This window comes from Coloeus monedula (genome assembly GCF_965178545.1).
Source record: "Coloeus monedula genome assembly, chromosome: 6".
In the NCBI taxonomy this organism is placed as follows: Eukaryota; Metazoa; Chordata; class Aves; order Passeriformes; family Corvidae; genus Coloeus; species Coloeus monedula.
The window spans coordinates 24464487-24472593 of record NC_138786.1 but is presented as its reverse complement, the minus strand read 5'-3'; the positions used below and the strand labels follow the sequence as shown (position 1 = coordinate 24472593).

The following is an 8107-nucleotide window of genomic DNA, read 5'->3' as shown; positions in this document are numbered from 1 at the left end:
GGGCTTGAAAGCAAGTAAACCAGCAGTAGTTTCCTCATTGCATTAAACAATCACTTGAAATGAACTTAATTTCACACCATAGTAAGTACAACTGAAATCATCACGAGTGTATCAATGAAATAGCCCATTTATTTTGGCCTGATTTTTGTGCAGTTTGTAAACATCTTATCTAAGAACTGTTCGCATTGAAAGTACCCAAATATTTTGTGGGTTAGTAATCAGATTTATGTCTATAAAATAGTATTTTCCTACTAGACAGGAAAGACCCATCAGAAGATCTCCACTTTTCAGAAGTCTCCTGAACAGTTTTACTTTCTTTCAGAATCCTTCTTTAGGTGACCTCCTCCAAGTAAAGGCAGCATACAGTTAAATGTATCATTTGGAAAGCCATGCCTTGGTTTCTGGATCATCTTAATGCAACTTTGAATCACAGAATGATTTGTGTTGGAAAGGGGCCTTTAAAGGTCATCTAGTCCAACCTCCCTGCAATAAGCAGGGTCATCTTCAACCAGATCAGGTTGCTCAAAGAGCCTTTCAATCTGACATTGAATACTTCCAGGGATGGGGCCTTCCTTTCCTTCCCTGCACTACACAGACTTTTGGCCCTTTTGCATATACCTAGACTTTAAAAATGTTTTTGATTTATGGAACTGGGTTTTGGAATATAAATCCTTGACTAAATTTGTAGGCAATATAATTGTTAGTAGGTATTACAACTGTCATAGTCACAGGAGCTAGCAACTGCACTCAGCACTTGACAACCATCAGCAATCTGCTTATGATCTCAATTTCTTAACTAATCCCTATTATTGTCAGTTAGGAATCAAAACCTTGGGGAAAAAAGATATATTAATTATTTTTGCATTTTCAGATCACTCTGAAAGGTTGCTATGGGCACAGAATATTGTAACACTTCTTTCTGTGCCCCAGACAATGCTTGTGGTGGTTGTGCCCTAAGCTCCATGTTAGCCCGCAGTTGATCCAGAATGTGTGAAGTCAAAATAGGAAAACTAACAGGCACTGGCATAATGTCTCACACTTTACAAGCACATTTTTGAATGTTTATTAGTTCTGGGGAAAACAAAACAAAACAAACCAAAAACCAACCAGAGGGCTTGTGAAATAAACCAGAGAAGACAAGTGTGAAGGAGCACATGACTGAACACCAATATGCACGACAGCTCTTCTGAGTCTGGGAGGGAGTGCAAGAAGGATGTGATAGTTATAAAATATCCACCATTACCAGCTCTGGCTTTTACAGAAACCACAGAATCCTGGAACATACTCCCACTAAAATTCCTACTTCACATGCTATCTTCCCATCTCTGCCATTTCATCTCCCAAGCACACTGAAACATTCCCAGTGCACATTACAAACTTTTAAAATGTATGCAGCTTTCCCACATGAATGTTTAGGAAACTATAGTTACGTCAAACGCCCTGAAATTCTACATCCATCCGAGTTCACCTGTTTATGGGCACTTTTGGGAAGGGTTCTGGTAAGCCACAAAGGCAGAACAGTCAAGGGTGCTTGGACAAGAGTGGGCCTCTCCCAAGTCCTGCTGTCACCCAGCAGACAGAGTACTCCTTTTTCTCTCATAATACAAAATTTCGTGAGATTTCTGTCTTTTGCAGGGATCTTTGCATTAAAACCACTAAGCCCGTTCCCGGGCAGGATGCGCTGGGGCTGCGGGCGGGACCAGCCTGTTGCGGACAGCAGCGCTGCCGGGGGCTGCGGGCGGCCCTGCCCGCGGCACGACATCGCTGCTGGGGACAAAGCCACCCGGGGGCGGGACGCCTCCCCGGAGGGCCAAAGGGCTGTTCAGCGGTGCCCTGCAACGCCGCCCCCGCGCCCCGTCCCCGCCGAGCTCCCTCGCGGGAGGCAGGACCGCCGCGGCGGCGCCCAGCCGGGCGCTGCTGCTCCGCGCTCACGCCCATCGCCGGGGAAGACGCGGCCGCTCCCGCGCCACCCGCGGGCTCTCGCCGCCGCCTCGCGGTCCCGCGCCCGGCAGGGAAAGCCCCGCGCAGCGATGGGGGGACGATGCCGAGCCCGTCCCGCCCGGCCGCTCCCGGGGCGAGGGCGCGCGGGAGGAGGCGGCGGGGCCGGGGGCAGCGGCGGCGGCAGGTCCGGGGCGCGCATGCGCGCTCCGGCGCTCCGTGACGGGGGCGCTCCCGCGGCACCGAGGCCCGGCTCGCGCTCCCATAGGCTGCTTTTCCCGGCAGGCGCGCGCCCGCGGCGCGGCTCTTCCTACCGCGCTCGCGGGGGCGCGCGCTGCCCGGGCCGTGCGCCGCTGTCACAGCTGCCCGCGCGCCGCTCCCCGCCCTCGGCGCGCGCCCTGCCCGCGCCCCGCGCCCCGTCCCCGCCGGCTCCGCTCCGCCGGCGGCGGGTTCCTGCTTCCGTCTCCTCCCGCCGCTCCGCCGCCCGCCCCGCCGCCCCCCCGCCCGGCACCCGCGGCAGCGGCAGCGCGGGCTCCGCCGGCGGCGCCGGCACTCGGGTAAGGGGATGCGGGGGCTGAGCGGCAGCCGTGGCGGCGGGGAAGCGGGTACCGAGGCGAGACGGGGCTGCTCCGGCCGTCGCTCCCCATCCCTCCCCCGGGCCTGGCGGCGCCGCTTTTGCGACTCGGGCGCTGCTCAGCAACCGCTGCCGCCGCCGCCAGGGTGGTGATGGCGGGGAGGGGGCCGGTCCCCGCCGTGTGCCGGGGTCCCCGTGGGCTCCCTCACCTGAGGGTCGCTGGTGGGGCCTGGGGCCGCCGGAGAGCGCGGCGGAGGAAGGGGAGGCCGGGCTCGGCGGGCGGCCGGGGCATCACCGTCGGCGGCGGGGCCGGGCCGGGCCCGGGAGGGAGATGCGTGCGAGCCCGGGGCGGCAGCGTTGCCCCGGGCGCGGCGTGGGCAGCGGGGTTCCCGCAGCGTTGAGCGCGGCTGCCACGGTGCCGTGCGCCGCGGCCGCAGGGCGCGGGGAGCGGCCTCCAACTTTCCTTGTCCCGGGAACTGCGGACGCCCGAGGGGACGCCTGGTTTTGGCAGGGTGAAGTACATGGGAAACGTGGGCTTTGAGGACGGACCTCACGCTCTAGGGCCGCTTGGTAGCTCGAGGAAGTGCTTGTCTGACACGGGTACAGAGCCATCGGTTGTTGCCTGGGGCTTTTCCCACGGAGACCTTTCCTGTATTTCGGCACAATTAACTGCTTTGGTCGTGGATCCTGTTACTGGTAAGGCTGTGGCGATTTACCTCTAGGCGAGTTAGTGTTTGATGTATGCTCAGGTCTTTCACACGTGTGTGCAGGTAGTGCGCGCACTGTGTTCTTGATGCAAAGACCAGGCTGTGATCCTCTGCTTTCAGAAACTCTTGGTGGAGGGTACAAGAGGCAGGAACTACAGTGCAGTGGTGCCGGTTGTACCAGAAGCCTATGGGCAAAGACATCAGCTGTAAAATTGTTTGTTCAAAGACTGTCACTTCCTCGGGGCAGTACCTGCTGTCCTTGCGCCCTTAACGCACGCATGGTACAGTGTGATGCACATGCTGTGTGTACATGGATGTGGGAAACAACCCTGTGTTCAGAATGTTCTTGTACTTTATCTGCGATCTTGTATTAGCACTTGGCAGTTCTCTGTGTCTGTGTGTGTTTGTATACTGAAACATATAGCTGAAAGCTGTATGTTTCAGTATACATGTGTACATATATACACACATACTCCTTCTATCCCAAAGTACAGGATCTTAATGTCTAGGCCTGAAAGTCAGTGGAGTAAATACTTCAGAAAGAGCGAGCATGAAAAGGTTTCTTGATTTTATAGTATTAATCTTATTTATTTTTCCTACTAGTTTTCCACTACAAGTCGTCAAAAACTTCAGAAAAGTCTGAACTGCAAAAGCAAATAAGTGGCCAACATTGCTTCTGCTGCTAGTGCTTGGGGTGCTTTTACAGATAACTCTGCTATAATTCCTTTCATTATTAAAGAAAATTAGTTATGAGGAGTTGGTGACTCTGCTTTGATGTAGTTCCAGTAGCGTCTGTTTCTCTGGTTATTGCAGCTATGCTTACTGCGAGATTTTTATTGATGCTTGTTAGGGTTTCATAGGTATATGTACCTTAAGCAGGCACACTAGCATATTGCAAAGTTTGCATATTTTCCCAACTACATGTAATAAGACAGCCTTTTTCAAAGTTGGAAGTATAATTAGTTACTCATATTTTCTGAGTGAGAAGCTCAACAATGAGGGAAAGGCAGGAATCAACTTGGAGTGTTGAATTAGGCAAATTCACTCTTTTAGTGATGTAGTTGCCAGGACATTTGACAACTGGGAAATACAGGTGGTCAGTTGGAAGTTGTAGCTTTCTTTCCCTTTTAGTCCTTTGTCTTCATTTGTTTAAAATTTTGGCAGTTTCATGAGCTGAACAACTGCAAAGATACTAGTTCTAGCTAATATGAGAAAAAAAAAAAGTGAGCTATACTTGCTGGAGTAGAAATGGAGCTACTTCACCCTAAGTGAATCAGTAAAGGTTGTACTAAACCACACAGGGGCTTCCCTTTGGTTTGACATCTGTGGTTTATGATCACTTTATTGAGACTGCAAATAGAGACTTGTTTGTATAATTGAATGCTTATGTATTACAAATATTGCACACCATTCACAGTGTAAAAAAATTTTTTTTTGGTCCATTTCTGTCTTTGTGTGGCAGTATGGAATAGGTGCTTTATCTGTCAGATCTTTTCTAAACCAAATGATTTTCCCAGGCTTGGAATGTATGCAGTTAAAAATAATATATGATAATTTTATTTATATTTTATCAGATCGGTCTGTTCATTGACATTTAAGTGGGTAAAGATGAAGAAGGTTTGGACTTGAGTATTTATATCTTGTTGCAGAGTCACAATTAAAGTAAAAAGTCATTACTATAATCTTAGGCTGGTCTGGAGGGGGAGCTAGTGTCAAAGCAAAAGCAACTTAATTTTCTGGACTCGTTCAAAAGCTTGTTGTTTGGTCATAGAATATGCTTTTAATATGATAAGGAATACAATTGTAGATGATGCATGCTATGTATGATTGCATTAATATGCATTTCTTGTAGGATGAAAATAATCTGCAGGTGAAGTGATGTGTGAGTTTTTTAGGGAAATAGAGTATGTGTTTTGATATTGTGCAACAAAAACTGTATCCAAAGAACTTTGAAGTTGCAAGGTCAAGCTCTTATAAGTCATGAAAAGCTAGAATTAGAGATTCTTGTAAGAACTGTAATGTGACCTGTAAATGTAGGGCTAAATGTTATGTTTTCCCCTACAATGTTGCTTTCAGTATATAGCATAGAATGGCATAGATGGTGTTCAGTGTGTGATATTGAATCCTTTTTCTTGGTGTCAGATAATGTGTGGCCTTACTATTTGTTTATGTGCTGTTCATACTGTACCTTCTTAATTTCCTCTTTTGCTGTTTCATTACCTTCAGTCTCTAGTGCCTGTATGTTTCACTAGTAATATTTTCACATACGTCTCCTGAGATCTATTATGTATTCCTTTGTGTTGAATATCCAATTTAGGACCTTTATGATATGATTTTTCAAAATAATCTATGAATGTTTTAATGATTTATGTGTTCTAAGATGTTTTCCCATAAAGTTCTAATTTACTAACAGTAATCTGGCTTTTCTTTGTTGTTTTTAATAAACCCCTCAACAGCAATCCATGAATGCCTATCTAGAAAAGACCTCACTGCTTGATTTGTAGTATGGTGTGTGTTGATGTAGTCTGCAAGTATAAATACTTAGATCTGTTGCAGTGTTAACCCCAAAGTACTGAGTCCATAGTTTTGATGAAAAGTGGATTGCTCATTAAAAGTTTGTGGGGTTTTTTAATATATTTTTTTTCTTTTAAAAATTATTTGTGTGCAAGAAAGAAGAAGAAAAGAAAATTTTCCAGGACAATATTAATTCTGTCCCTTTTCCTGCATTACCTCTCTCATGAACAACACACTTGCCAACATTTGCAGTGCATATGGCAAGGTCCTTATGTAATATAACATTGTTATTTTTTTTTTTTTTCTAGCATTTTGTTCAGTAACACAGCAAGAGTACCTTGGGCACAAGGGCACAGAGAACAAGATCAAATAACCTTTAATTTTTGTCATGTGACTGTATTTTTTTTGAATCGATGTTAGGTTTTTGATAGTCAACTGTTTAAAACTCCGTGAAATTCTTTGTGCATAACCAAAATGTTCAGCATTCTAGATTTAAAAAAAAGTCAGCAAGCTTGATGGACAGGAGGAAATCCCCTGTCCTGTGGGGTTGCATATATGACTAATATGCATATAGTATATAAGTCTTTAAAAATGCTGAAATTTGTCTATTTTGCCATGAGACTTGTGCCATTTGAGCTAGCTGGCAATGTGATACTAGTAATTTGTGATTCGGCTGTGGCCCAAATGATGTTGCCTGTGTATGGTTTTCTGAGATTTTTAAGTGTTTGAAAGTAGAGGTGAAACTCTGGAATCTTGGGTTCTATTCCAGGCTCTGGCAGTGAGCATGTTCTGTTGGATGCTGATTTTTCTGCTTATTCCTTGTGTAATATCTCCCTGTCCCAGTCTTTGTCCTATTCTGAAATTTTTATCACAATCCTATTTTCCCCAAGTAAACAGTTTGTTTCTTGCTAAAGGGCTTCTTATCTAACATCCAGAACTGCTGTGCATAGAGGTTCTAATAAATTGTTTATAGTTTCTTTCACTGTTTGAATCCTTTTTAGCTTTTCACAGTTCTCTCTGCTGGTCTCAGGTTTCTGTCCACTATCCTCAGTTTCACATCCAGTTCTCTGTCATAAAGAGGGTCTGTCCTCTCCGTGTTGTGAATTTCCACTGGCTCCTCTTGTCTTCTGTAGTTTTCCACCTTCAGTTTTGTGCTTCATTCTTCCTGGCTTCCCTCATCTGAATTTGTTTTTTCCTTTCCTGCCTGTCTTCCTACCTATCTCAGACTTGGTCTCTATCCCAAACTCAAGATTGTGTTCACTCTTGTCAACTGTATCAGCTTTTTCCCACATTGCAGTTCTTTCTTTAGTCAAATTTTATTGCTTCCTCTCTTTTCCACCCTTTTGTTTATGTGGATAGCTTATATTTTCATACTTGTTGGATCCAGCAGGGATATCACTGGGAATAAATTTAGATGCCAGTGCTCCATCCTGATAGCCAGGAAAACAGGCAGGCCTATCAAGAGGTGAGCTTGACTTCATGGGGAACTCATGTCTGAGCTGTAGTGCAAAAATGGGATATGCAAGCAGGGCCAGCTGGGACAGGCTACGAAGGAGAAATTTAGAAAAATTGTCCTAGTATGTAGGGATGACATCAAGAGAGCCAATGCTCATCTAGAGATGACACCTACGAGGGAGATCAAGGCCAGCAAGAAGAGTTTCTTCTAGTACTTGAGTAGTGAAAAGCAGGACAAGTAAAATATGAGCTTCTTTTGGGTAATGATGTGTCATAGTGAGGGTGGATACAGATAAGGCTGGAGTATCCTGATCCCTCTGTTCCTTGGTGAGTCATTGCCAGCAAGGTCTCCCAGGCCTCTGTGCTTAGTAACAGGGGTTTGAGGAGAGCAACTACCAGCAGTGGCTGAGGATTCAGTTGGGGATTATTGAGAGAACTCAAACCCTACCTATGCGTGTGGCCAAATGCACCCTGCCTGTGAATGCTGATAGGGCGTGCCAGAGTCACAGTGAGGTTCTTCCCCATCATCTCTGAAGCATCTTAGATACCAGAAGACCCTCCCAATGGCTGAACAAATGCATAAAAAGGCCAAAATACAGCCCAAAGAGCTACAAACTGGGTAGCTTCCTTTTTGTCCCTGGGGAAAATAAGGGCGTGGGTGTTCTTGGAGCACATTTCTGGACACAAGAGGAAGGAAGTGAATGGGAGCAATCAGCATGGATTTATTAAAGGTAAAAAGGCAGATTGCCTTCTATGGTAAAATGACTGACTTTGGATGAGGGAAGAACAGTGGATTTAATCTTCCTGGACTTTAGCAAGATTTTCAGCTCTGTCGCCAACAATATTCTCGTATCCAGATTTGGACATTACAGATTGCTGGAGAGCTAGATGATATAAAAAAGACTGGTTGGGTGGATGG

The 8107-nt window shown here is 46.4% G+C and overlaps 1 protein-coding gene across 3 annotated transcripts in view; it reads left to right on the top strand.

The window, feature by feature from the left end:
- Positions 1 to 2387: 2387 nt before the first annotated feature.
- The window catches only part of FUT8 (fucosyltransferase 8), a 101127-nt gene continuing 95407 nt past the window's right edge, over positions 2388 to 8107 (top strand). For all 3 annotated transcript variants that reach the window (XM_082283427.1, XM_082283429.1, XM_082283426.1), the window contains exon 1: positions 2388 to 2495. The gene's annotated coding sequence lies outside the window, so the exon portion shown is untranslated. The remainder of the gene's footprint in view (positions 2496 to 8107) is intronic.